Consider the following 9,317-nt stretch of genomic DNA (forward strand, 5'->3'; position numbering starts at 1 on the left):
TTTATCAGCCAGGCTGGCACAATAAACTGTCTCACCGTTCCTTAGAGATATCGGTCTGTAGTTATCTATTCCTGTGGGATCCTTGCCCTGTTTGGGTCTCAAAGTTATACAGGCTTTTTAGAATGAGTTTGGGAGTTTCCCATCCTTTTCTACTCTCTGGAATAATTTATGGAGGATCAGTGTCAGTGGTCTCTTGAATGCTTGGTAGAATTTTCCTGTGAAGTGATATGACTTGGGAGCTTTTTTTGTTGGTAGCTTCTTGATAACTATATTTCTTCTTTTGCTCTGGCTCTATTGAGGTTCTTGACCTCTATTTGGGATAATCTAGGGAGGGATTGTTTTTTTTCCAAGTATTTGTCCATGTCTTCCAAGTTGTTGAATTTATTAGAATACAGACTTTCATAATACTTTGTGATTATCATTTTAATCTCATTGGGATCTGTTTTGATTTCCCCTAATTCATCTCTCATCCTGGCTATTGGTGTTTGCTCCTTCCTTTCCTTGGTTAGGTTTGCCATTCATCTGTCGATTCTCTTGATCCTTTCATAGAACCAGCTTTTTGCTGCATTAATCTTTTGCATTGTTCTTTTGTCTTCCCACTGGTTTAACTGTGCTTTGTTTTTTACTATTTATTTTCTTTTGCTATTGGAGGGGGTTGTTCAGTTGACTCTGTTTTAATTGCTTGTGGTTTTGTGATAGTGTATGAGTCATACATCTCTATTCCTTTTTCATATATGCATTTATTGCTATCGAGCTACCTCTGATAACTTCTTTCACCGTATACCGTAAGTCTTGATACATTGTATTCTTATTCTCATTAGTTTCTTCCTATACTCCTCTGTAATCTGGGCCAGTACCCATTCATGTCACAGAAAATAATTACTTATCCTTCAATTGTTTGTCCTTGTATTTCTCGCTGTGCTTTTATTATGGTGTGGTGATCCAAGAAGGACATCCTAGTAATCTCTATGATTTTGAATTTACTCAGGCTTGACTTATATCCCAGCATGTGGTCTGTTTCTGAAAATAAGCCCTGAGCGCTTGACAAGAATGTGAATTTTTTTTGAGTTTGGATGGAAAGCTCTATAAATGTTTGTCAGGACAGTTGCCTAATTGTAGTGTTTAACTCTGTAACCTCCTTGCTGAGCTTATTTCGCAGGGATCTATCTTTCTCTGATAGCGGTTTATTAAAGTCACCTACTATGATTGTTGTATCTGTGATTTCGTTTTCTATTTTCAGTATAGATTGATGAATTTCATGGGTTTTTCATTAGGTGTGTATACATTTATTATGCTCACTGGTTCGTGGTTAACTGATCCTTTGAGCATTATATAATGCCCTTCCTTGTCTCTTTTTATGGTTTGAACCTTGAGATCAATTTTGTTGGAGATTAGGATTGCCACCCCTGCTTTTTTAAGCTGCGTTTCCCTGGTATATTTCCCCCCAACCTTTTATTCTTAGTCTATTTTTGTGTGAGAGTTTAAGATGTGTCTCTTGCAGGCAACAGATTGATCATTTATGTTTTCTGAGCCAGGCTGCTATCCTTTTTCTTTTAATGTATGAATTGAGACTATTTACATTCACAGTTATTATCATGATCTGTGGATTCATTGCTGTCATCTTGTGCCTTTTTTATGTGTATTTTCCTATCTCCCTTTATGTCAGTACGCTGTGTTTTTGTGTGGGACTTTATTCTTGCCTTCTTTTCTCTCTGGGGCCATGTTATTTTGGTAATTGCTATTGACATGTTGGCTTCTGGATGGGGTTGAGCTATACGGTGGTGACTTGCTTGTGCTTGGTGGATGTTGGTCTTCTGACCATAATGAGTCAGCGAGGATCTTCTGTAGGCTTGGGTGTCTTGTGGCGCATTCTTTGAATATTTCCTTGTCCTGGAAGACCCTTATCTCTCCTTCTATCTTAATAGATAATTTGGCAGGGTAGAGGATTCTTGGTCATGTGCATTTGTCTTTCAGCTCTTGGAAGATATTACTCTACTCTCTCCACCTCTTTATGGTTTCTGCTGATCAGTCTAAGCATATTCTTCCCTGAGCACCCTTGTATGTGGCTGTCTTCCCGTCTCTTGCTGCTCTCAAAATTTTCCCTTTTTCCTTGAAATTGGACAATCAAACATAAGCATTATGTGCCTTGATGAGTTTTTCCTGTGGTTTGGTCTAATCGGTGTTCTCTCTGCTTCCTGTATGAGTGTCTGATTCTCATTCATTAAGGTAATAAGGTTTCCTTCCACAAATTCCGCCATTACTTTAGCTGTCGACTTCTTCATTGTGTCCTGTTCTGGTTGACCAATTATTTGAATATTGTTCCTATTCATAGCATCTGTCATTGAGCTCAGGTTTTCTTCCACCTCTCTCATTATTGTTTGACAGTTTTTCTCATTTTCTGAAGTCTGCCTGATTGTCTCTGAGATTACTGGTACAGTTCTCTGTTTCCACTTGTCTGTTCATGAGATCCGTGATCTTGTCTGTAGCTTCTGTTACCTCATTCATTATCTCCTGTATTTCCCTTTGGTGTGTGGACTTCTTCCTCTCTAGCATGGACTTCATCCCCATTATCATGGACTTCAACTTCTCTATCATTGCATCCTTATTCTGCATTGCTTCCCTCGTCTCTTGTATTACTCTAAGCAGCCTTCTGAAAATTTCTTTTTGTGCCAGATTCATGTTTGATTCTTTATTGAGTGTCATTAGCTTTGATGCTGTGTTTTGTCTTTCTTGTTTTTCTGTTTAGAGTGTTGCAGCATGCTGCTGTTTACACGAACATTTTGTAGACGTGGGAGCCATAATTCTGGGAGACCAAGGGGCCCTGAGCTCTTTCACTGTGTGACTGGCAAGGCTGTTTTCAAGGGATAACTGTGGCCTAGTTGAACTGGTGTGCAGGCATGTTTTAATGGCGACTCAGTGGCCAATGGTGGTTAGGGGCCTCATTGAGTGGAGTGAGGCTGGTCACGTTATGTATGCCCTTAAGCTGAGTTGGTCTGGGCTGTCAGGCCATGATTTGCTGCCTTTTTAATTAAAAAAAAAATCATTTTGTTGGGAGCTCGTACAATTCTTATCACAATCCACACATACATCCATTGTGTCAAGCACATTTGTACATTTGTTGCCATCATCATTATCAAAACATTTTCTTTCTACTTGAGCCCTTGATATCAGCTCCTCATTTTCCCCTCCCTCCCTGCTCCCCCTCCCTCATGAACATTTGATAATTTATAAATTATTATTTTGTCATATCTTACACTGTCTGACATTGGCTAGAAGTGAGTGAGGGTTGCCTTCCTGACAAAGGATGCACTCCCCGCTGCTCCTTGCGGACTGGGAGGGACTACAGCAGTGCTGAGGAGATGTTCAGTGCTGAGCAATGATGAACCATGCTTCGGGGAAAGTGTCGGGCTCTGCACCCCATGGGTACCATATACATGGCTGCTCCAAATTGGAGGTCTCTCAGGCTTTGTTTCAGAGGAGCCCCACAGCCACAGGTGACCCACTTACTGCAGGTGGACTGTGTTCAATCCCTGGGGCCCTGGGTGGACAATGGGAGGGACAAGAACTTGGTGGTGGAGCCATGTGGAGAGAGAGGAACTGCGGGAGAAGGGAGTAGCTCCCCTAGGGGAGTGCCATGGGTGGACAGCTGTTGTGTGGGGGTCCAGACATGGCTGTGGGGGTCTCGACAGAGCAGTTGCCCAGCTACTGGTATGGAGACCAGGCCAGGGGGTGGGGGGCAATAGGTAGGTGGTGACCTCAGTGGCCTGCAGAAGAAACATGGCCCAATGTGCCAGGAAATACCAGGTATAATATTGCAGTTCTAATTATTCCTTACCAAAACACATTTGCTTGAAGCATATGTTTCTTTAAAAATTCATGGGTAAATAGATATACAGTTACCAAATTAATTTGCTTATTTAAGAGAGTAAATTAACTTTAGTCTATATTAAACTAATATGTATTGATTTGAACAGGTCATCAAGAGAGACCACTCTAATGTAGAGGATCAGTGAGATGGATTGGTACAAATGGCCAAAACAATCATGAAGATAACAAAATATATAGTACAAGTTGGAGCTGATTCAATGACAACTAACAATACCCATGGTGCATAGTGTATGGCTAGTTAGTTGAAAAGTTAATGGTAGCACAATGCTCTAAATGCAGAGGAGTTAGAACTATAAAAATGGAGTCCATATTATGGAAGTTTTGGGAGTCAGATAGTAAAAAGTTATTGAATAATATTTAGTATAACGATTTGATCAAGCTACTCATCAGGTGATTAATTAAGTAGTGATAAGCATAGCAAATTGATATTGGGGTGAGATAGAATCCATACAGAACATCTGGTTAGAGGATTATTGTAGTAATCCATACATGAGGAGAAAAATATATGAACTACTATAATGACAAGGGGCATTGAAAGAAGGTTACTGCTGAAGAAGACAATTAGGAAAAAGAATTTATAGATTTTTGAGAATTTCTTGCATGGAAAAGTTAACTGAGGTTTTTAGCTCTGATATTTAGTTAAAGATAAGGCTATCAATTTTTGGTGCTGTTATTAGGAGCCATTTAGTTGCCTGTGGAGACCCTATGTAATGCAATGAAACCACCAATCCTGTGCCATCCTCACAATTGTTCCTATGTTTGAGCCATGTGTTGTAGCCATTGTGTCACTCCATCTCTAAGGGTATTCCTCTCTATTGATGACTCTCTACCAAGCATGATGTTTTTTTATCCAAGGACTGGTCTTTCCTAATAACATGTTCAAAGCATGTGAGATGAAGTCTCTCTGTTCTTCATTCTAAAGCACATTCTGTTTTTACTTCATGCAAGACAGATTTGTTGGTTCTTGGTCAGTTGATGGTATTTTCAATATTCTTCACCAAAACTACAATTCAAATGCATCAATTCTTCTTCAGCCTTCCTTATTCAACATCCATCTTTCACATGCACATGAGATTGAAAATATCATGGCTTTGAACAAGCGCACCTTTGTCCTCAACATAACATCCTTGCTTTCCAACACTTTATAGAAGTCTTATGCAGCAGATTTACCTCTTGAATGATGCTTCCATCAGCATTGAGTATGGATCCAAGCAAGATGAAATCCTTAGCAGCTTCAATCTTTTCTCTATCATGATATTACCTATTGCTTCAGTTTTGAGGATTTGGGTTTTATTTACATCGAACTTTAATCCATTCTGGAAGCTACAATCCTTGCTCTTTATCCACAAGTGCTTCAAGTCACCCTCACTTTAAGGAAGTAAGTTGTTTCATCTGCATATCAAAGATTATTAGTGAGCCTTCCTCCAATCCTGATGCTGCATTCTTCTTCATATAATCCAGTTTGTCTGGTTATTTGATCAGCATACAAATTGAGTAAGTATTGTGAAAGGATAAAACCTTGATGCACACCAGTCTTGATTGTAAACCATGTAGTATTTTCTTGTTCTGTTCACTCAACTGTCTCTTGATCCATGAACAGATTCTGCATCTGCACAATTAAAGTTCTGGGATTCTCGTTCTACTCTAAGGCTGCCCAAAGTTTGTTATGGTCCACACAGTCAGATTCCTTTTCATAGTCAATAAAAACCAAGTAAACATCTTTCTGGTATTCTCTGCTTTCAGTCAAGATCTACTCAACATCAACAATGATATCCTTTGTTACAAGCCCTCTTCTGAATCCAGTCTGACTCTCTGGAAGTTCCCTGTCAATGTACTGCTTCAACTGCTGGTGGATGACCTTCATAAAAACTTTACTTCTATGTGATATCAATATTTTTCTATAATTTTCAAATCTTGATGGGTTGCCTTTGTTCAGTATGGGTAACACCACCGAGTAGCAGAGCTTTTTCAGTTACTTGGCCAGGTAACTGTTTTCCAAATTTCTTGGCATAGGCAACAAAGTGCTTTCAGTGCTTTTTCAGATTATTGAAACATTTCAGTTGGTATTCCATCAATTCCTGGAGCCTTGTTTTTAGCTAAAGCTTTCAAAACAGCTTGAACTTTTTCTTTCAGTACGAATGGTTCTTGCTTCTATGCTACCTCTTGAAGTGGTAGAATGTCAACTAGTTCTTTTTTGGTACAGTGATTATAGATTCCTTTCATCTTCTTTTGATGCTTCCTGCAACATTCAATATTTTATCTATAGAATCTTTCAATATTGCAACTCAAAGCTTGAAGTTTTTCTTAAGTTCTTTCAGTTTCAGATATGCTGATAAGCTACTCATTTTTTATATTTTCAAATTCTAGTCTTTGCGCATTTCATTATAATAGTTGACTTTGTCTTTTCAAGCTGCCCTTTGAAAATTTCTATTCAGTTCTTTGATATCATCAGTTCTTCTACTTTATGATTATGAGCAAGTTTTTGAGTCTCTTCTGATATCTATTTTGATCTATTCTTTTGTTCATGTCTTTTAATGATCTTTTTGTTTTCCTTGTATATGATATTCTTGATGTCATCCCACAGCTCACAACAACTTCTGTCATTAGTGTTCAGTGTGGCAAATCTGTGATTGAGACATTCTTGGAATTCAGCTCGGATATAATCGAGGTTGTATTTTTGCTGTAGTGGACTAGTTTTAATTTCCTTCATTTTCGACCTGAAGCACATATTAGCAATTGATGCTCTGTTTCGCTGTCAGCACCTGGCCTGGTTTTAGCTGCTGATATTGAACTTCTTCATTGTTGTTTTTTCCCCCATAGATGTAGTTAATTTGATTTCTGTGGATGCCATCTGGAAAATCCATGTATAAAAGTTACTGGGATGAAGAAGTGAAGTCATTGTTCTTGTAAAATTCTATCATTCCATTTCCAGCATTGTTGCTATCACCAAGACTATATTTTCCAATTACTGCTTTCTTCCTTTTTGTTTCCACTATTTATATTCCAATTGCTCATAATTTCCAATGCATCTTTATTGCATGTTTGATGAGTTTCTGATGGAAAATATTTGCAACATTCTTCCATTTCTTCATCACTTGCTTTAGTGGAGGCCTACTACCAACCTGTAATATGCAGATGACACGGAAAATGAGGATAACTTGAAGCACTTGCTGCTGAAGATCATGGATAGGAGCCTTCAGTATAGATTACATTTTAATTTAAGGAAAAGCAAATTCTCAAAACTAGCTCAATAAGTAACATCAGAATAAATTGAGAAAAGATGAAAAATTTCAAGGATTTAGTGCTGCTTAGATGCACAATCAATTCTCATGGAAAGAGCAGTCAAGGGATCTAACAATCCATTTTATTGGGCAAATCTGTATGAAAAACAATGGTACTACTTTGAACACTGAGGTGCACCTAATTCAAACCACTGTAATTTCAATCTCCTCATGTGCATATGAAAGCTGGACATTGAAGGAGGAAGACCAAAGAAGAATGGATGCATTTGTATCATGGTGCTGGTAAAGAACATTGAAAATACTATGGACTGCCAAAAGAAGGAAAAGATTTGTCTTGGAATTAGTATAGCCAGAATGCTTCTTAGAGGCAAAAATGGTATGACTTCATCTCATTTATTTTGGACATGTTTTCAGGAGCAAGCAGTCCCCAGGAAAGACCATCATGTTTGGTAAAGTCGAGCGGCAATAAAAAAGAGGAAGGCCCTCAACAAATGGCTTGATACAGTGGCTACAGCAATGAGCTCAACATCAGAAACATTGTCAGGCCGGCCTAGGACTGGGTCGTGTTTCAGTACATTTTACATAGAATGTTTTGATTCTGAACCAACTTGATGGCATGTAACCACAAGAGCAAGCGTTAGTGGTTGGTACATACATTCTCACAATATTTCAATTTTATTTTCATAATGCCATTGCACACTTTAGCGTACTTTCCAATAAACAAGGAAACCTGCTCTCCTTGAGTCAATCCCAACTCATGGGAACTGTGAAGCATGGGATAGAACTGCTGCATGTCATTTCTGACTCTCTAAATCTCAAAGGAAATAGACTGTTTAATTGTTTTCCTGATGCACGGCTGGTGTATTTGAATTGCTGACCTTCTGCTTAGCAGTCAAATGTTTAACAAATTGTACCACCAGTATAGTGGAAACATATTTTATGTACACAGGGAAAGACATTTTTTTTCTTGTAACATACTTTATTGTGCTATTCACTTTACTGTAGTATTCTGGAAACGAACCCACAGTATCTCCACAATATGCTTGTAGGTGAGTATGAGAAGGCAGGACAAAAACAATTGGATGTATTAGTTTGTACCTTGGGAAAAATTCCTGAAGATCTGGGGATATAGATTTAAGAATCATCCATATAGTTTCCATTTGACAGATATTGTTCAAAGTGCTCAATTAACATATTTTAACAACTTTAGAGAATAGATATTATCATTTTTGTGAAGGAAACGGAGGCAGAAAGATGGTAAATCACTTGTCAAAGTTTATTTGGAGAATGAAATCTGTGAAGGGAAATACAAAGGGAAAGAAGACCTGAAGAATCTTTTTATATATAACTTTATATATTTTATAGAAGAAGGTGAACCTGAAGAGAAGTCAGTGATGGGATGATCCAAATGGTAAGAGACATAAAATAATGTAGCATTATGTAAATCAAGAGTATGTCCAAGTTTTGGAAAGCAGTTTGAAATAAATAACTTAGCAAGGCCAACAAGGGTTTGTTATCAAAAAGATCTTGGGTCATACAAGGTGGTCAAATTGTAAACTTTACTCTAGTTCAAACACTAATCAACAATTGAGCTTTAATCAATAATGTGTTAATAGTAATTTATTGTTGGTTCACCGATTCTTTCATGCATCAGAATTAGTGAGTGAGCCAGAGGAGGCACAGAAAGTGAGATTTAAATGTGTCGTGGTGCAGAGCAACCCTATGTACAATAGAATGAAACACTACCTGATCTTGTGCCATCCTCACAACCGTTATGGTGCTTGAGCCCATTGTTGCATCCTCTGGTGTCAGTCCAGCTCATCAAGGGGCTTCCTCTTTTGCTGACCCTCTACTTTACAAAGCATGGTTGTCTAAATTATTTGAAACAAAGTCTCAATGCTCACTCTTCTAAGGAAAATCTTGGTTGTACTTTTTTAAAGACAGATTTGTTTCTTGTTCTAACATGTACCTTCAATATTCTTAACCAACAGCCTGATTAAAAATTCATCATTTCTTTTTTGGTCTTCCTTATTTTCATTTTCCAATTTTCTCTCATATGAGACATAAATATCAGGCACACCATAGTCCTCAAAAATGACATCTTTGCTCTTTTACACTTGTGGAACCTATTTGACGACTGCAATACATCCTTTAATTTCTTGATTACTGCTTCCATAGAGGTGATTT

Source organism: Echinops telfairi, unplaced genomic scaffold (genome assembly GCF_000313985.2).
Source record: "Echinops telfairi isolate 266 unplaced genomic scaffold, ASM31398v2 ScPeMD7_44;HRSCAF=162, whole genome shotgun sequence".
NCBI lineage: Eukaryota > Metazoa > Chordata > Mammalia > Afrosoricida > Tenrecidae > Echinops > Echinops telfairi.